This window comes from Pelophylax lessonae (assembly GCF_965119305.1).
Source record: "Pelophylax lessonae genome assembly, chromosome: 4".
Classification (NCBI taxonomy): Eukaryota; Metazoa; Chordata; class Amphibia; order Anura; family Ranidae; genus Pelophylax; species Pelophylax lessonae.
The window spans coordinates 352,990,421-353,011,782 of record NC_138771.1 but is presented as its reverse complement, the minus strand read 5'-3'; the positions used below and the strand labels follow the sequence as shown (position 1 = coordinate 353,011,782).

Below are 21,362 nucleotides of genomic sequence, written 5' to 3'. Positions count from 1 at the left end.
GAATTTTTTGACAAATATAATGGTCGTTCGTTTTTTCAAGCAGATTTTGTTTTTGCTCCGGATTTTCACTTGTTCACGGACGCGGCGGGCTCTAAAGGTTTTGGGGCTATATGGCAGACACATTGGTGTTGTGCTGAGTGGCCTGACTCATGGAAACGAGAAGGTTTGACGAAAACGGTGGTTTTGTTGGAACTGTTTACGATACTGGTGGCTTTAGAGTTATGGGGTGAGTTTTTTTTTTTTTTTTTTTTTTTTTGCGAATAGACGACTTTTAGTTGAGACGGATAACAAAGGGGTCTTGTTCGCAGTAAACTGTTTATCCTCAAAATCCGTCTTTGTAATCAAAGTGCTTAGGAGAATTGTTCTTTTATGTTTACAACTTAACATATGGCTGAAGGCTAAGTACACACCGGGAGTGCTGAATAATCTGGCCGAGGGATCGGTGGCTCCTAAAACCTGGGCGAGCTATTCTGCTGCCTGGAGGAACTGGTTGACCTTCACGGAAGCAAGGGGTCGGATGGATGGTTGCCTGGAGGAGGTTTTGGTTCTTGAGTTTGTGGCATCATTGATTCAGCAGGAATACTCTTACAGTTATGTGAGGAAAACGCTGGCGGGCATTTCTTTTTTCTGCCGCCTGAAGGGTTTCCGAGCTTGCACAGCATATTTTTCAGTGCAACAGGCACTGAAGGGGTATAGGAAAGCAGTAGCTGTGGTGGATAGCAGGCGTCCTATTTCAATTGAGCTACTGGCGGATATTTGTAGGGCAAACTATGCGGTTTGTGTATCGGATTATGAAGCATTGCTTTTCAGAACGGCCTTCGCCTTGGCCTTTTTTGGGGCGCTCCGTATTTCCGAGCTACTACCTTTATCAAAGAAGGCTGATGGCGGCCTGTTATTTGACCAGGTGGTGGTTGGCCACGCAATGATTCATATTTGGTTACACCGCTCGAAGACGGATGCTACGGGGAGAGGAGTGGGAGTTACGCTTAAGGCCCAGCATAACGGGGGAGTGTGCCCTGTGGCATTGGTCAAGTGATATTTGGGAGTACGGCCGGGAGATAGTAGGCAGCTTTTGATTCACGTGGACTCTGTCCCGCTCACGAAGTACCAATTTGATTTCATACTGCATAAATGTTTAATGTATTTGGGTTTGAAAGATTTTAAGTTCTCTTCACACTCTTTCCGGATAGGAGCAGCCTCCGAGGCGGCCAGGAAAGGGTTTTCAGATGGGGTAATAAAGAATATGGGAAGGTGGAGGTCGAATTTTTTTAAATTATAGGTGAGACCTAATTTGTTTATTTAATCCTCAGGTTTGCAGCGCACAGTTTGGATTATAGGACACTCCTTCATTTATTGGGCAAGGAAGAGAGCAGCGCAACGTATTTACAGTACGAATTTAGCAATGCCTCCGGAATTTAAGTTATATTGGAGAGGAATTAGAGGCCTACAGTGGTACCAGCTTTATTTTCACCTGTCCAGGTTGTTTCAGATATGGCCTCGCCCATCCATATTGATAGTTCACGCTGGGGGTAATGATTTAGGTAGTGTTAAGACTCTGGATTTATTATTTAAAATTAAGCAGGACTTGCATTTATTTTCTCTTTCGTCCCCAGGAACTGTGGTGGTTTTCTCAGAAATAGTTCCTCGTCTTCCCTGGCTGTCCTCGTCACAGAGGAAAGTTATGGAGAAGATGAGGAAAAGGGTTAATAGGGCCATGGAGAAGTTCATGCCGTCTATTGGCGGGCTATCATACCGACATGTCGATTTGGAGGGAGGTATTCAAGGTCTTTATCGCCAGGATGGAGTTCACCTGTCGGATGTCGGTATTGACATTTTTAATGTGGGACTGCAGTCTTGCATAGAGAGGGCCGCGGTGGTGGGGCAGGGCCGTCCTTGATTCTCAAGCCCGGCTGGTGGGGACGTTGTTTTCAGATGGTTATTGATGTTTATTTTGCTTGAGTTGTGTATAACTGAGCAATTACAAGTTTATTTGGTATTTGAGTATTTATACAAGCAATTAAATGTTAATGATTTCAATTATATTAAACCAATAAAGAGTGCCGCGGCCTTTTCTTGCCAAAGAACTGAGAGTCATGGTTATTTAATAAGGTTAATAAGTTTTATGTGAGAATGTGGCCTACAATTCCATATATAAGGGGGCACAGTATGTGGCCACTTGTGTGGAATTGTGGCCACCCCACCTGTAAGCAGTTAAGGTTTAGATTCATAGGGTTGCTGTGGTTATTATTAGGCATTTATGTGGTTAAATTATACCTGGCTAGAGGTAGCAGGTAATGGCCAATCAGTTATCAAGGAATATCCCAGTGGCTGGAGCAGAGGCTATTTAAGTTTGGTGCAGTCTGGAGTTCTTCCCTTTGCACCGAAGAGCACACCGAGGAAAGTTCCCGCCCCCCCTCCCTTGTCGCGTGCACCTTATGTGGTCGGGTCACCCTGGTATCTCAGGGGGGACGTTGTTTTCAGATGGTTATTGATGTTTATTTTGCTTGAGTTGTGTATAACTGAGCAATTACAAGTTTATTTGGTATTTGAGTATTTATACAAGCAATTAAATGTTAATGATTTCAATTATATTAAACCAATAAAGAGTGCCGCGGCCTTTTCTTGCCAAAGAACTGAGAGTCATGGTTATTATTTAATAAGGTTAATAAGTTTTATGTGAGAATGTGGCCTACAATTCCAAAGGGATTGCTATGGTCTTCCATACTCCCTTGGATAATCACTAAGCTCTTGTAAGAGCTTGTATAAGAGCTTGTTCTGCTGCACTCTCTGGGGAAAGAGAGGTTCACCCACAGGAACCTGGAGCCTTGTCGAAGGTCCAGGGAGGGTAGGAGACAACGAGACCTTAACCAAGCTGCGGCGGTTCGTGGAGTATGAAGTGGTTACGGTGTCTGGTGGAGTGCTTGGAGCCCCTCGGGAAGCACTAGGAGCATCTGTCAACGGAGGTACCCGGTCAGGGGTGCCCTGTTCTGTTACACTATCCAATAGGATAGTTACTGCATGCTTAGTTTAGTTAGTTGCTCAGTTAATTTGTGGTGGCAACTTTTTTTTTTTGGCCAGGCAGTGTATAACACATGCATATACTGTAGGTCACTGATTTGAAATACAAAAATAATAAAAAAAAGATTATGAATCTGCCTAAAAGCATGCATTGACATTCAAACCTTCTAGAAAGTCAGGTGTGTAATTATTATATATTCCTAGGTTGCTGGAATCCTCAGCTATATTAAAATACAACCCTTTTTTGTCAAACATGTACATATTTTACAGTTCATTGCTATCAAAATGCATAGCTAGCAAATGTCAGAATACACTAGTTGCCAAAGACAAACTTTAGTAACATTCAGGCTCCATTCACACTGGAGCCAAACACTGGATAACTGTAGCAGGTGCCCTGCGGCCCCACACTTCCCACCGGCTGCCGCTGGACTTTACACACACAGGTACTGATTGGCTCTCACAGAGGGGAGCATGCCTGTCAGCTCATGGGGGGGGGGGATCCCCCCTTCCCTCTCCTTCTCACTCTGCAGTGTGAGTGAGAGACACACACACAGACAGAGCAGCTCACTCTGCTCCCTCCCCTGCTTCCTCATTGGCAGGGGGAGGGAACCAATGGGACTTCAGCACAGGAGGAACAAAGCTTCATGGGGCATGTAGTTCCCAACACAGCCTGCCCCACCATAATCCCAGGGGTAAAAACAACACACCCAGCAGCTGACAGAGAGAGAGAGGAGGAATCTTACCCATAGAGGCTTCCTGGGAGAAGGGAGAGCTACAACAAGGGAGAGGAAGACTGGATGTTGGAGAAGGGTGCTGCGGTCCTCAACTTGTGTGACTGTTCCTGCCACAGCAACAAGGTCAGCGACAGACCTCTCTATAGAGGGAGAACCCTGGGTGCATCTCCAGGAGTCTCTGAAAAGCGTGTGGTGTTCCCATGAGGAGGTTGCCAGTCAGGCAACCTGAAGGATCGGTCCCAGGATATTTCCCCTCTGGGCCTCAGGACAAAGGATTGGTAAGAGGGCATCCTCCCTAAGCCAGAACACTGAACTGCTGTTGTTTCTCTGCTTCTCTTAATTAGGAGAACCAGTGATGCTCTTGCATTCTGCTTGACAGTGATAGCACCTGCCTGATTTATCTGAAGACTGCCAGCACAATTTGAAACACCCCATCTTTTAATATACTTGTTAATATCTTTTAATATACTTGGTCATTTGGGACTGTGGTGCTGGGGCGCAGAAGGGAGAGAACTGACATACAGAACAAGGTCATTCCTCTGCCCTCCTCCTGCCTGGACTCAGAGCCCAATTTAAGTAAAGTTGGTAGGTAATCCATTGAAGTATTATCATACTTACTACAATTTGTCACTCTTGTGTGTTTATCTCTGCTCTCAGGGTTATTCACTTTGAGGAGTCCCCTGAAAGCAGTTGGATATTATCCTTGAGGTTTCGCTAGAGGCGTAACTAGAACCTTCAGGGCGCCGGTGCAAGAAACCATAAAGGGCCCCCCGAACCCCTGGCTGGGGCCCTTCCCTTCAAGCCTGGGGCCCTTTACTGTCGTTGCTCTTTATTATGGTCCTGCAGCGGGACCCTTTCACAAGCTCTGCAGTGGGCCCCCTGCCTGCCATCTTGGGGCCTCCCCATGGTTGTGGAATGCCAGGGCAAGTGTGACCTTTGTGATCCTAAAAGTTCACCCACTGGTGTCAGTAGTTTTTTATTTTTTTTGGTATTTTAATTGTATTATTTTTTATCATTTTATTCTTTTACAATGTCACTGACTATGACTCTGTCCATTCAGAAAAGGAAGGAGCAGGTAAATTACATATTTACCGACCCCTTCTGGTTCTCTATTGTGACACATCCCCTGCAGCAGCCGGCAGGAGAGGGAAGGGAGCACAATTTAGAGGGGGGGGGGAGACCAGGTGAGCACACAGGGGTCCAGAGACAGCAGGACACAAGTGGACTGGATAGGAGAAGTGGCGGGGGCAGCATACAGAGGAACCAATCTCCTCCATTTTCCTCCTGCAGCTACAGGAGAAAAATGGAGGACAGTGATTTCTTTACATGCTGCCCCCACCGCCCCTCCTATCCAGGTGTACTGGGGAGCCGCACAGGCCCCCTGGAGCATGGGGCCTGGTTGCAATTGCAACCCCTGCAACCCCTGTAGTTACGCCCCTGGGTTTCGCTAATAACCTCTAGTCCTTGTTATTGTGGTTTGATTTACTACACACATACATATTTGCCTATTACTCAATACTATTGTTACTTTCTGTTTTCATTCTTGAAGCAAGCTCAGAGTAAAGATGAATTCTGTGTTCACTACAATCTGTGTCGATTTACTGTGGTATTTGCACTAACATTACTGCCAGGTGTGCCAGTGGCGCAGAGACTATTCTTGGGGTTGAAAGGCACCGAAAATATTCAAGCAGCTCCTGCAGGGTAGCTCTACATAACGAAAGCTGGTAATAGCTTTTTGTAGTAGCGTTTAAGAGCGTTAGCATTTTTGCAGTTCCTTTAAAAAAAGGAGTGGGCTCATAAAACGCTATTAGTAGCTTTTAGCAGTGTTTAGGAGCGTTTCTGCTGGAAAAACATTATAAGAAACTCTTTTTCTGCTCCGAGACGCTGAAGCTCAAAAAATGCTAATAGCCTAAAGTAGTGTGCATGGATACATAGGATAACACTAGTTAGCTTCTAGGAGCAGAATAAAATGCTAATAACAGCTTCTAGGAGCTTAAAAAACACTAGTGTGCCCACTACCTACCCCAAGGCTTTGACGACTCCCTCCTACTTCCTTGAGGCCAGAACCAAACTCTTTTGACCCCAGAAGGCCCACAAGTGACCAGCAAGGCTGACTGGAACTCTCTCGGGGAACCCCCCATATACCCCCTCCCTTCTTTTAACTTTCCCTTACCCTCCTCACTCCCCTCTACTCTTCATCCCCTGCTGTACCACACCCACTCTTGATACACATTCCTTTCCTTCCCTGAGAACAATTTCATCCTTCTGAGTTCTCCTCTACCACTCCAGGCCAAGGCCAAGGTGTGACCTTGTCCTCACCAGCCTCCCCCTTAATAACTCATGTGATGGAATGGTTTTCTTACTACTACGGGGACCACTTTTATAGAACAATACCTAACCTCAGATGTTGGCCACGTTATTCCCTCTAATGGCGCTTTTCCACTGCATGGAACCGAACGGTTTGGCTCACTTTTGCGCTTTTCCACTGCTGGTACCGCATGGTACGGTGTAGGAACGGTTCGGTACGGTACGGTATGGCAGCGCTTTTCCACTGCGTGGAACCGAATGGTACGGCTCTCAAAAACAGTACCTACTCGATTGTGGTTCCAAGAGGTACCATACCCGGTACCATATCCTACAATCCTTTGCATGCAGTCACTACTAGCCACTGATTGGTCAGAGAATCGTTGTTATCCCACCCACTTAACTTTAGTACTACTTTAGTGGAAAAGCAAACCATACCAAACCGTACCGAACCGTTCCAACACCGTACCATGCGGTACCAGCAGTGGAAAAGCAAACCAAGCAGGGCCGAGTACAGCCGAGCTGGTACTTGCAGTGGAAAAGTGCCATAAGTAACAATTACTGATACACCATCCATTGAGTGGGCCCTTAACACACAAATATTTGCATTCACTTTTCTTACCGCACAGACTTGTTTGGTCATCAACCTTCTTTGCTTGTGGTTTTGCTATGACATTAAAATCCATGCTTAAGAATGTTAGAAGATTATATTATGGTTACTAGGTTATTTGCTGATATATTTGTAAACTATTTACAGCCTGTACCTATCTTTTGATGATATTGTGTTAAAATGCTCTTCTTTCGAAATAAAAATATTTTAACAAGAAAAAATAAAAAACGCTAGTGTGCATGGAGCCATAGAAAAGTCCAGCCCTGGTGCACATAACTTAAGGGCTCAGACATTTTCCAAGTTAGGGCTTGTTCACCCTTGACTAAATTTCTAATGCTCCTATAGCATTAGTATGGGCAATAGACTTGCTTTAATGAGCTTTAGTATGGGCGTTAGACAGGTGTTTTACAAGCGTTAATGAGGAGATAAAACTGCTCCACAAACCCCTATTCCATTACAGTTTTTAAGCTGATCTTAACGCCATGCAACTGCCTGCCAGAGCGTTTGCAAAGCATTACCATAGAGTTGAATGGGAGGCGTTGAAAGGCTTCAAAAGCTTCCTGACTCGACATGAGGCTTTGATTTTGAGGCAACGCTAACGCTTCATGTTTTGATAGTGTTAACAGCACTATGTGCTGTCCATTGTATCATTTTCATGATACAATGGTGTTTGAGGAGCGTTTTTAACGCCTCTCAAATGCTAGATTTTAATGCCAGTGTCAATCTAGCTTTAATGTGTATTGAAGTAAGCAGTCTATTCATTGTGTAAAGGCTGCCAATGCTACACAGTACAGGTTTATCGCAGCATTTGTTTAAAGCAGTGCGCCACAATGCACAGATAGTTCAAATCCATGCATATGGTGCTCTGAAACGCACGCGTATTTTTTTTTTAGTCCTCTTGCAAGGTGTGTTGGGATGCATTCAAAAAGCGTGGCACCCCAGTCAGTCAAAGGGCCTTTTTTTAAAAAGAGAAAAAATATATTTGATAAGCATCTTTTGTAACTTTTGTGATAAATCCCAAAATACACCTGCTGTAATACCTTGTTTTATTTCAAGGCTTGATAAATTAATACACATCCTTATAGCTAGGATTTATTTTTGGCCCAAATGGAAAAGAAAACAAACATTGCGGCTTCACAGTTATAATGGGATTTTTGTTATTGTGGTTTTAACTTCAACCACAAAAATATACCTTTTCAACACAAACCACAACTAAGGAAAAAATATCTTGTGTGCCCTAATCTTTGATATAATAGAATTAAAAGAAATATTCAGGTTTCTAGACGACTAAAATAGAAATCTTGCTCTTGCGGGTTATGTGGAAATATTAGTATTGCAGCAAAAGTGTTTTTCCCTTTAATGGGCTATTTTTTTTTTGTTATTATTTCGTTTACCGAATGAGGGCTGACATAAGATGATATTCACCCAATCCTTCCAGCTATGGCTATCCTAGATCAGGCAAAAATCGAAGTTCTCTGTACATTCTATAACTGCTGTGTACAATCACTTGGTCATCTATTGAAGATGGATTTTTACCATCTGATCACTTGTTCTACTTGTTCTGTTGAAAAAAAACTGACTTAGTGTCGGTTCACACTAGGGCAACACGACTTCGGGCGACTAATGCCGTCGCCCGTGCACTTGCATTGACTTCACATAAAGGAAGACAATGCAAGTCGCTCCAACTTTGCAAAAAAAATGGTGCAGGAACCTTTTTCTAAGTCGGAGCAACTTGAGTCGCTCCTATTGGAACGGTTCCCATTGCAGAGCACGGTCCGCTACTTGTCAGGTGACCAAGTTGCCAGACAAGTCGGAACAGTGTGAACCGGCACTTACTGGCTAGATCATAGGTTAAAATAAAGGAAATAAAATGTAAAAAACCAAATCCAATGCAGCCATCACATCTAAGAATTGGTAAATTACATTGTATTAAATGTTTGCTTTTGGATTGAATACTACTTTAAAGAGGTATTCTCACCCTAATTGAAAATATAGGTTTCCCCGCGCTTGGGAATAAATAGATAGAATAATGGAAAAAGTGTCTAAAACGCTACAAGTAAAGTGAATATGTGCCTTAATCAGATTATATGTGCCATAATCATATAATAATCAGATGTTCAGATGACGCAGCTTCAGATGACGCCCAGTGGGAGGGGTGAAACACGTAAAGCGGGGAACTAGCGTCTGTTGGAACGCAGGCCGAGGCGGCGCTCACCACGCGATTTTAGAGGATGATCGATCGTAATTTTACCTGTAAGTGCATTTGAATTTTATCTCAATAAAAGTCTACGTTATTACACTATGGAGATCTTCTTTAATTGCATGAACACCCGTCCATTAGAGCCGAAAGAATAGGAACCCTGTATTGGACCTGACCCACACACGGGCATTCGGCATCACCAGGAAGACAACCACATTATTCTTATTTATGCTTGTATAACATTAGATGTCTGTTTCTCTATATGTTCCGTGAGAGAAGAACTGGAAAAGAGGGAGATTTGTGCAGAGGGTAAAACTGGGAAAGGGGGAGATTTATGCACAGGAGAACTGGGAAAGGGGGAGATTTGTGCAGAGAGGAGAACTGGGAAAGGGGGAGATTTGTGCAGAGAGGAGAACTGGGAAAGGGGGAGATTTGTGCAGAGAGGAGAACTGGGAAATGGTGTCAGCACAGGCCTGTACAATGATTGACATACAAAATGACAACTGCCAAAGTCAGGGGATGCTTGCAGTCCACAAATCTTCATACACATAACAGGGTAATCTTATAAAAAAAGCTGATTTATGAGCATCTCTTTTGCTAGCCACGACAACAGCATTCATCCTGGTTAAAAAAAAGTTTGCCATACAAAAGATTGTTCTGTGGTCTATTATCTTTTTCCTTCTATGTGTTTAAAGCCTATATCCAGGGAAAACAAAAATCCTCTCTTGCAGAGGAACTCTCCCACCCCCAAACAGCCCCCCCCCCCCACCAGTGCCAGGACAAGATCATCCAGTGCCCAGGGCAAGGATGCCAAACTGTACCCCCCCCTTCCCTTACGGTTAGGGTCAAGGTGCCACCTATCCCTGCAATAAAACATTGCGCCCAGGGCAACTGACCCTCCTACTTACCCCTTGTCCCGGCTCTGCCCCCCCCCCTCCAGGCAAAGGGTAAATGCTTGTTGTTTACATCTAGGGGATCAAAGAAAGCACTTTTACTCACCTGATCCCTGCTCCCCTGTCATCTAGTGCCCCTACTATCTGGTAGTGGACTGTCTCTCTGTGTAATTCAGATCCATAGGCATGCGCACACCCTAATCACTTTGTGTGGCGCAGATTCCCCCTGTTTAGACCCCTGATATTTCATAAAAGCCCCCTAAGGTGGCTCCTAAAAAAACAATAGTAAAAAAATAAAAAAATAAAATTGCAAAAAATAAAATAATAATAATAATAATAAAAACTACTGGCACCATCCATTGCCCTACTGACACTAATCTCTTCCCTGATACCGTTCATTGCTCTTCTGTCAGTAAATATATACATGCACACACATGCATATGTGTTTGAGCTGTGGGTTGCACACCTTAATGCAATAGGCTATGCACACCTACAGTATGCTTAGGTCCAATGTAAGGCTATAGACCAGAAGCGTAACTAGAACCGGAACGTAACAGGGACCTGGTGCAAGAAACCATGAAGGGCCCTTCCCATTGATCCTGGGGCCCTTTACTCTTGTTGCGGGGCCCTTTATAACGGTCCAGCAGCGGGACCCTTTCACAAGTTCTGCAGAGGGCTCCCTTCCTGCCATCTTGGGGACTCCCCACGGTGGTGGAATGCCAGCGCCCAGGTGCAAGTGTGACTTTTGCGATCCTGGAAGTTCCCCCACTGGTGTCAGTAGTTTTTATTTTTTGGTATTTTAATTGTATTATTTTTTATCATTTTATTTTATTTTTTTACAATGTCACTGACTATGACTCCATCCATTCAGTAAAAGGAAGGAGCTGATAAATATTTACCGACCCCTTGCTGGTTCTTTATTCTGACACATCCCTGCAGCAGCCGGCAGAAGAGGGGAGGAAGCACAAGTGGGGGGGGGGGGGGGGCAGCACAGTAGGGGGGGGGACAGGGGAGCACACAGTGGCCCAGAGACAGCAGAACACAAGTGAACTGGATAGGAGGAGTGGCGGGGCAGCATACAGAGGAACCAATCCCCTCCATTTTCCTCCTGCAGCTACAGGAGGAAAAAGGAGGACAGTGATTTCTCTACTTGCTGCCCCCCCTCTCCTATCCAGGGGTAGAGGGGAGCCACACAGGCCCCCTGGAGCATGGGGCCGGTTGCAATTGCGACCCCTGCAACCACGCCCCTGCTATAGGCTCTGCATTGTTGCTTGATGAAGTCAGAAGACCTGCCACTGCTAAAGCGCAGAAGAGCAGAGGCCAGTTTAGCAATGTGGTGAGAGCCTGAAGGAGCAGTGGGTCAAGTAAGTAAATACACTGTTCTTGTCCCCCGGACTGAAATGAGGATTTAACCCTTGCAGGGTGAGCACAGCCCAACTGCAAGGCAGTACTTTTGTTTTTCCCAGAATTGAGCTTTAAAGAGAGTTAAACAGAGTTCCACCCTTTAACCACTTGCTGATCGCTCACATGGAGCGTACTGCGGCAAAGCGGTTCGTTATCGTCCAGTGACGTAGGTCTACGTCGCTGGACTCCTCCCCTTGTGGGGGGCGCACGCGCGCCGCCAGAGGCTCGCTCCCACTGTATTCAGTCACAGCTGGAGTCGGGCCAGGGGAGGAGCACCGGTGATCCCCGCCGCTCTTCTCCGATCGTCGAGGATCGAGTGAGGAGATCCGCCCGCTTGTGTAAACAAAGCGGGCGGATCTCCTAAGTGACAGGTAGGGACAGATTACAGGATTCAGCATAGCTGAACCTGCGATCTGTCCCTGTGTCACATAGTCCCCCTCCCCCCACACACGTCAGTAAGCACCAGGCATACATTAACCCCTTGATCACCAATAAAACTCCTTCCCTGCCAGTGTCATTATTACAGTAATAGTGCATAGTTATAGCACTGATTACTGTAGTAATGTCACTGGTACCCCCAAAAGTGTCAAAAATGTCAGTCAAGGGTCCGATCTGTCCGCTGCAATGTCGCAGTCCCGCAAAAAAAAAAAAAAAGCTGATCGCCGCCATTACTAGTTAAAAAAAAAAAACAATAAAAATGACATAAATTTCCCGTTGTTAGTGGCTGCGATAACTTTTGCGCAAACCAATCAAAATACGCTTTTTGCGAATTTTTTTACCAAAATGATGTAGCAGAAAACAAATTGGCCTAAAATGTTAAAACATTTTGATTTTTACATTTTTTTGGGGGGGAATTTCATATATAAAAATGTGAAAAATATTGTTATTTTTTCAAAATTGTCGCTCTTTTTTTGTTTATAGCGCAAAAAATAAAAATTGCACAGGTGATCAAATACCACCAAAAAAAAAAAGCTATATTTGTGGGGGAAAAAAGGACGTAAATTTAATTTGGGTACAGCATCGCACGACCACGCAATTGTCCGTTAAAATAACGCAGTGCCGAATCGCAAAATATAGCTTGGTCTAGAATGGAGTATATTTTTCCGGTCTTAAAGCCGTTAAAAATACACTCATTGAGAATTTTTTTGTCAAAGACATGTAGCTTAATACATTTTGGCCTAAATATATGACAAAAATTGAATATATTGGATATTTTTTAACTGTCAAAGTAGAAAAATATTGTTATTTTTTCAAAATTGTCACAATTTTTTTATTAATATCGGAAAAAATTAAAAGCGCAGAGGTGATCAAATACCACCAAAAGAAAGCTCTGTTTGTGGGAAAAAAAGGACATAAATTTTGTTTGGGTACAGCATTGCATGACCACGCAATTGTCAGTTAAATTCGCACAGTGCCGAATCGCAAAAAGGGGCCTGGACGTAAAGCAGGAAAATCCTCCGGTGCTAAAGTGGTTAAGAAGTCCTAACCCCCTGACATGCCACATTTAGCATGTCATTTTTTTTGTGGGGGGGGGGGCAAGTACCTAGTTTTGACAGGTACCCGCTCCCACTTCCGCTTGAGCACGGCCCCCCCCCCCCCCCCGAGCGGAAGTTCTTTGCCTCTCCCTCTCTGCAATCTTCTGGGACATATGAGAGGTCCCAGAAGATTGCCGGCCAATCAAGACATGCAGTGTGACTTGCGCATGCGCACCTGGCTGTGAAGCCGCAAGCTGTCACAGCCGGTTGCCTACATTAGTGATGCCGGGGTCGCCGAGACCAGATGGAGAGGATCCAGGGTTCGGGCAGCTGGATCGTGGGACATGTGGGTGGGTGGGTGTTTATTAAAAGTCAGCAGCTACACTTTTTGTAGCTGCTGACTTTTAATAAACACAGAAAAGGCTGGAACTCCACTTTAATAAATCTATAGATTCATGGGGGAAAATTAGGTCAAGAAAAGGTAGGAGTGCTGGGCCACATTAACAATGAATCACTTTAGTACAACAATTATAAGCAAATCCAAACTGGTTGCTAGGAGCAATATTTACTTCTTTGTTATGGTCTAAAATTTCAGATTGTACTAATAAATATAATTAAATGTAAATTAACAGCGAGGCAGCGGAGTCTTAATCGCAGACCAATGAAAAGCATCAAGCAGCATACAGTTTGTTTTAAGATCTGTGTTGAATGCATCCTATAAACCTAACCTAAAACTAAAAGTCTATCTTTATGTGTAAATGGTTTTCACACCGACAGCGTGGAAGCTATACATCATCACAGCACTTGCTTCCGTTTAGAAAACAGCCACGCCCTATAGAAACAGTTTCCCTAACTGCATAGCTTATGTATTATTAACCATAGCAATACAGATCACCTACCTGTGGCACAACAGCTGAGATGCTCAGAGGGCTGGGGATGCAAAGGCTCAGGGAGGGGTCCTATCTTGACGCAAGGCAGACAGGATAAAAGAAAGGGGGTGGGCCAATGCTGTCAGCAGGTCTAACCTATGTTCTGTGCTTGCTGGCCTGTCACGCTGCAGAACTAGAGTCTGACATTTCTACGTAAGGTCTGGCCTTTTAGTTTTAGCATCAGAGCTGTGTAAAGAGAGCTGCAGGCTGAGGCTTGTGCATACAATCATTTCATGTTCACCATTCAGCCAGAAAATTGCTGCAGACGAGGGAGAATAGCTGTTGTCATATCTGTAAAAACATACTGAAAGTTTAACCACTTCCCGGCCATAGGATGTCATATGCAGGCGTCATTCAGATATCTTTTTTTTTTCAGCCAGCAATTCCCTTCAAAGTAAAATCCATCATAATGGCTGTTTGGCTACTTGAGAGGTTTTACAGGCAGCAGGAGGGGGAGTCCCCCCAACCCCCCCCCCCCCCGCCCCCTTCTGGTGCGGTTTACCACAGAGCTGGACATAGACCATGGTCCCAGGCCATCTCTATGACCCTTGGGGGCCGAAAGCATGACATCTCTTCTGGCTGATGTGAAAACTGCCTTTTCCTTTTTTTTTTTTTTGCTGGAAAGCCTGATCCATGTTTTAAATGTTTTTTTTTCAGGCTTTCAAGCATAGAAGAGAGATCTGGGGACTTAAAGACCCCAGATCTCTCTGTAAAGATGACCTGTCATCACCTATTCCTATTACAAGGGATGTGTACATTTCTTGAAATAGGAATAAAAGTGATCAAAAAATAAAAAATTTAAGGGAAAATGTAAAAAAAGAGAGAAAGAAAGAAATAAAATAAACAATACCATTTTTTTTTTCTTAACCACTTAAGTCCCAGGCCTATTTCGGAATTTCGGACACTTTTTGTTTACAAGTTAAAATCAGTATTTTTTCCTAGAAAACTACTTAGAACCCCCAAACATTATATATATATATATATATATATATATATATATATATATATATATTTTTTTTTTTAGCAAAGACTCTGGAGAATAAAATGGCGGTCATTGCAATATTTTTTGTCACGCGGTATTTGCGCAGCGGTCTTTAAAACGCCATTTTTTTGGGAAAAATTATGAAAAATCACATTTCACTGCATTTAAAAAAAAAAAACTAAACAGTAAAGTTAGCCCATTTCCTTTTGTATATTGTGAAAGATGATGTCACACCGAGTAAATAGATACCCAACATGTTACGGTTTAAAATTGCGCACACCCATGGAATGGCAACAAACTACGGTCAATAGAAATCTCAATAGGCGACGCTCTAAATTTTTTTAACGGTTACCAGTTTAGCGTATAAGGTGAAGATAAGGAGCATATGGGTATAGATTGCTATTGCAGGTCCCTGTATTTTAATAATACTTGTCTGACCTAACCAAGGCAAGCATAAGAAGAAGGTGTTCTGTTCAGAGGTCAGAACTAAGAATGGTTAGATGGTCAGGACAAAAATTTAGGGATTCATAAGTAAAATGTAAATCATAGCAATTTATTTGTGAATAATAATATGTAAGTACAACACCGTACAGATATTCAATTATTCGTATGGTATGTGACCAGTACCTCACATGTGTGTGGTTTGAACAGCGATTTAATTCGCGGCTCGACTTCCGTATATGTTTTCTTTCGTGCAAGAGCTAACGGTGACGGGGCAGCTGAAATTTATTTATTTTTTTTCCTATTTATTTTATTTTCATTTTTAACTTTATCACAGGTTTTTTAAAAAAAAAAAATCTGATCACTTTTATTGCTGTCAAAAGCAATGTAAACATCCCTTGTGACAGGTACTCTTTATGGAGGGATCGAGGGTCTAGACCCCTCCACTACACTTCCATGTATTCAAAACGCCGAAAACGGCATTTTTGAATACAATCGTTTTTTAAATCTGCCGCCTTTTGCAGCAGAGTAACCCGGACGTGACGTCATGGACGCCGCCTCCGGGTTACGTCATCGTAGACCCGATCGAAGCCGCTTCCGGCTTAGATCGGGACTCCATCCAGCCAGCGGTCCTGGTGGGACGGGAGGCCCGGGCAGAGCGGCGGAAGGCGGCGGGAATGGGGGGCGTCCCCTCCCGCTCTCCCGGGTAACGATCGAGCGGCTCCCGAGCCGCATCGGACGTTACCGAATGAAAGCCGACCGCCGGCTCTAAACCACGGTAGCGGGATGGTGCCTCTAGCTAGAGGCATCACCCCGGTATAATATTGCAATTTGGCCGACGTACCCCTACGTCGCTTTGCGGTAAGTGGTTAAAGTGCTCCATCTCCTCGCGTTTGCATGCAAAAGCGAACACATACGTAGGTCACGCCCGCATATGTAAACGGTATTCAGATCACATGTGAGGTATCACCACAAACATTAGAGCGAGAGCAATCATTCTAGCACTAGACCTCCTCTATAACTGTAAACTGATAACCTGTAAAAAAAAAAAAAACCTTTAAAGCATAACCTATGGAGATTTTTAAGTACCGAAGTTTGGTGCCATTCCACGAGTATGTGCTATTTTAAAGGGTGACATGTTAGGTATCTATTTACTCAGCGTAACATCATCTTTCACAATATATAAAAAATTGTGGTAACATTGTGATTAGTTTTTTTAATATTTCATGAAACTTTTTTTTTACCCGAAAAAAAAAAGGGTTTGAAAAATTGCTGCACAAATACCATGTGACATAAAAATTGCGACAACTGCCATTTTATTTCCTAGGGTCTCTGCTAAAAAAAAAAATATATATATATATATATATATATATATATATATATATATATATATATTAGAGCTGCACGATATATCGTATGATAATCGCGATCTCAATTCATCCCCCCACTGCAATCTCAACCCCCAACTTTCACGATTCTCAGTGTTGTGTCTTGGTATGACACATAGCCAGACATCCAAAGTCTCTGGCATGCTGGCTGCAGCTGCCTGACACCCAGACGATATCCTGGCTTTCTGTGTCAGAGCTCAGCTGACAGAACGGAGCTGATGCTTGCTGTGTAGTTTTGGCTCCGTTCTGTCACAGGCGGAGTGAGCTCTGCGCTGCTCCTCACACTTCGCCAGCAGTACGCACAGCAGTACCCACCAGCCAGCAGTACCCACAGCATACCCACCATCCAGCAGTACCCACAGCAGTACCAGTGAGCCAGCAGTACCCGTGAGCCAGCAGTACCCACCAGTCTTCAGTACCCACAGCAGTAACCACCAGCCAGCAGTACCCATAACAGTACCCACCATCCAGCAGTACCCGCAGCAGTACCCACCAGCCAGCAGTACCTGCAGCAGTACCCACACCATACCCACCAGCCAGCAGTACCCACAGCAGTACCCACCAGCCAGCAGTACCCACAGTAGTACCCACTAGCCAGCAGAACCCACCAGCCAGCATCACCCACAGAATTGCCCACCAGCCAGCAGTACCCACAGCAGTACCTGCCAGCCAGCAGTACCCACCAGCCAGCAGTACCAGCCAGCAGTACCCACCAGCCAGCAGTACCCACAGAAGTACCCACCAGCCAGTAGTACCCACCAGCCAGCAGTACCCACCAGCAGTACCCACAGCAGTACCCACCAGCCAGCAGTACCCACAGCAGTACCAGCCAGCAGTACCCACAGCAGTACCCAGGAGTAATCTATGACAGAGGAGGGGGTAATCCTAATCACAGCTTTATTTCAAATGGTTTATAAAATATATATATATATATATATACACACACATATATATATATATATATATATATATATATATATATATATATATCTTTAAAACAGAAAAGATTTCGAGAATCAGGAGAGAATCGTGATCTTCATTCTAAGCAAAGAAATTGTGATTCTCATTTTTGCCAGAATCGTGCAGCTCTAATATATATAATGTTTGGGGGTTCTGAATAATTTTCTAGAAAAAAAATTATAATTTTTTGATGGAGGAGAGCTTGGGATAGAAGTGGTTAAGCGAATGGTGCTGCGCTACAACTATGTGCAATGCCTGCATTTGTGGTGCAGTAGTTTGGAATTATCAGGGTTAAAGCAGGTGAAATATTGTCTGTCAAATGACTCTGAAAAACCTTCAACCACAGATCACTTTAACCACTTCAATACAAAGCACTTTAACCCTCCTTCCTGCCCAGACCAAGTTTCAGCTTTTAGTGCTCTCACACTTTAAATGACAATTACTCAGTCATGCTACACTGTACCCGAACCAATTTTTTATCATTTTGTTTTACACAAATAGAGCTTTCTTTTAGTGGTATTTAATCACCACTGGGTTTTTTATTTTTTGTGATATAAGCGAAAATTGGGAAAATTAAAAAAAAAAAAAAAAGATTTTTTTTAGTTTCTTTTAAAAAGTAATTTTCCTTCTTAAATTTAGGCCAAAATGTGCTGCCTCATATCTTTGGTAAAAATAACCCAAATCCGTGTATATTATTTTGTCTGTGTGAAAGTTAGAGTCTACAAGCTATGTATCATTGAAAATGTATAAATCCTGATGTATTGACTGTCTATCTCATTTCTTGAAGGACAGTACAAAAAAAAACCCAAATTAACCTTTTTTGGAAAGTAGACAGTCTAAGGTATTTAGTAAGAGGCATGATTGTCATTTTTTCCAAAAATTCTTGGGAACATCTTTTTTTTTTTACACAAAATTGTCATATTAACAAGTTATTTCTCACACACAGCATAGGCATACTTGCAATTACACCCAAAAACACATCTTACTACTCATCCTGAGTATGGGGATACCATGAGTGAGACATTTTCACAGCCTGGCCACGCACAGAGACCCAATATCCAAGTAGCACCTCCAGGTGTGCTAGAGACATAAATTACACATCTAATTTCCTCACTAGCTATCACATTTTTAAAGGCCCTGGAGCACCAGGATAGTGGAAATACCCACAAAATTACCCCCGTTTAGAAAGAAAACACCCCAATGTACATTCTATGAGGCATATTGAGTTTTTTGAACATGACATTTTTTTCCACATGTTTTTGCAAAATGTGGAAAGAATATGAAAACTTTTTTTTTTTTACACAAAGTTGTAAATTTAGATATTTCTAACAAATTGCATGTACATACCAGGAATTACACCCCAAAATACATTTGGCTACTCCTCCTGAGTATGGCGATACCACATGTGTGAGTTGTTTCACAGCCTAGCCACATAGAGAGGCCCAATATCAGGAGTTCTAGGGACATAAATAACACATCTAACTTCTTGACAACCTATCATGTTTTTGAAGGCCCTTCATATTTTTAATACATAGCATGTACATACCAAGAATTATACCCCAAAATACATTCTGATGAGCAAAGGGTAAACAAAAGATTACCTGTGGTTTTAGTAGTGCAGTGGTCAGTCCAGGCAGCAAGCAGGAATACTGTCCATAGTCAGTACAGGCAGCAGGCAGAGATAAGGTCAGCACAGCCAAATTATTGGTCCAAGCAACCGGCAGGAACATGGTCCATAAAAAAGACCTGAGTTGGTGCAGGCAAACATATGATCAGCACAGCCAAAGTCATTGTCTAGACAGCAGGCAGGCAGGAACATGGTCCATAAAAAGTCCTTGGTCATTACAGGCGGAAGGCAGAGATATGACCAGCACAGCCAAAGTATTTGTCTGGGCAGCAGACAGGAACATGGCCTATTGAAGGTCCTGGGTCAGTACAGGCAGCAGGCAGAGATATGGTCAGCACAGCCAAAGTTTTGGTCCAGGCAGCAGGCAGGAACATCAAGCTTAGGACCTCAGGAAAGAATGGGCACAAGGGTAGAGGCTGCATCCCACCCAAATCCCTTTATAGCCTCCGGTGTCCAGACCCTGATCTGGGAATTACAAAATCCAGCGAAAACCAAAAACAGTTTTTCTCTAGTCAGAACACTATTCTGAAGCCCCTCACATATGTGAGACCCCTGTGTTATCTTAAATCCCACTACTACAGTAGGAGGGCAAAAGATCAGTCCAAGTGTCAGGCAAAAAACATGGTTGATTAACAGGCCAAGGTCAGTGCAGGTAGAAAGGAGAAATATGGTTGATAAACAATCCAGACAGCAGGCAGAAGGACAGTGGATAAACAGGCCAGGTTCAGTTCAGGTGGAAGGCAGAAATGTGGTGTACAAACAATGCAGACGGCAGAGGCATAGTAAATAAACAGGCCAGGGTCACCCCCCCCCCTCCCCATGCAGAGATTATAATTGTGGATGCACGCAGGATTCTGGATGAGACCGTGTCTTTTGGGAATTTCCATCGAGTTGTCATTGTGCATGGTGGACAGGATGTACACATCTCTTATCCTTCCACTTCGTGGGCAGCACTTTCTCATTCCTCAGACTTGTTGATTCCCCCCTTTGTAGCCTTGCGGTCACTAAATTTTGTGGGAAGCTCTTCCTGTTTTTTTCAGGTAGTACCGCAAGCCAAGGTTTTCTCATAGTACAGATGGTGGAAAAGGGGTAGACGGGTAAAGAAAATATCAAAGTAGAAATGATAACCTTTTTGGAAAAGTAGAAAAGCCAGGTCCCAGACAATTTTTCCACTCGTGCCAATGTAGGTTGGGGACTGAGGGGGCTGGAGCTGGGAATCGTTGCCTTTGTACTCATGTACATGGAATGTATACAAATATCCCAGGGCTCTTTCACAAAGCTTTTCGATATTTACTCAATATCTGGCCCTTTTGCTGGGAATGTATTGCGTGATTCCCAGCTGGCCAGTGAAGTGGACAAAGGACTCCTCCACACATATGTTTTGGTCAGGGACAGTTCAGTAAATCTCTGGGGAAAAAAAATAAGAACTGGGAGAATTTTTTATAATTTGTCATAGTTGGGATGATCTCAGGGAGGGCACTGGGTATTGTCACTGAAATGAAGGAAGTGCATGATCATCTCATATTTTGACCTGGACATTACAGCAGAATAAATGGGCATGTAAAGGATGGAGCGGGTGTACCAGTAAGCACGTAAGGTCCATGTTAATGATTAGGCACATAAATAACTTGAACTCCTCCAATGTCGTTTCCACTTATACGGATGTGCTGGGGTTTGTTAGAAATATATTGTTGGGCAAAAATATTGGTCTGGTCCACAATAAACTGAAGTAAACTGTCGGACAAAAATAAATTCAATTAAAATCAATTTCTGAAAAATTTTCAGTGTTGGCCTGCACACCTGGCTGTGCGGAGAAAAGGGGGAATACTTGCTGTACTTGGGTTGAAAGGCAGCCATAATGGGTTTGCCACTGTGTCTGGGAGATATGTTTGGGCCCTGATTCTTACCCTTTAGGAGGGACCCTTTCCACTTCCAATTCGGTCGCCGATCCACTACTTTCGATGGGTTCATATGCCAGATTGGAATTGGATGGTGAAAGCACCCCACTGCTCTCATCTGTCATACTGAGGATTTGAAATGCCTCCTCACTAGCGTAAAATATTTTGGACATGGGTGGCTCTGGTGACACTGGGACAGGTAGACTTCTGATGGTGGCTGTAAAACAGGCACTCTGCTGATGGTCGCTGTGTGACGGGTATACTGCTGGGCGATGTGTGATATATACTGATTGGCGACAGGTGCACTGCTGAGGGGCACTGATAGCTGACAGGTACACTGCTGATGGGCACTGATGGATGACAGGTACACTGCTTATGGGAAACAGGTACACTGCTGATGGGTGACAGGTAAACTGATGGGCACTGTTCGGCACTGCTGAATGGCAACAGTTGCCCTGATGGGCACTGATGGGTGACAGGTACACTGCTGAGGACAGAC

The 21,362-nt window shown here is 43.7% G+C and overlaps 1 protein-coding gene across 3 annotated transcripts in view; it reads right to left on the bottom strand.

The window, feature by feature from the left end:
- FGF1 (fibroblast growth factor 1) overlaps window positions 1–21,362 on the bottom strand; it is a 202,066-nt gene that overhangs the window by 149,306 nt on the left and 31,398 nt on the right. Inside the window, exon 1 of one of the 3 annotated variants that reach the window (XM_082256508.1) lies at window positions 13,538–13,641. The exons of the other annotated variants lie outside the window; for them this stretch is intronic. The gene's annotated coding sequence lies outside the window, so the exon portion shown is untranslated. Of the gene's footprint in view, window positions 1–13,537; window positions 13,642–21,362 lie in introns of those variants that run through there. 3 annotated transcript variants of the gene reach the window in all.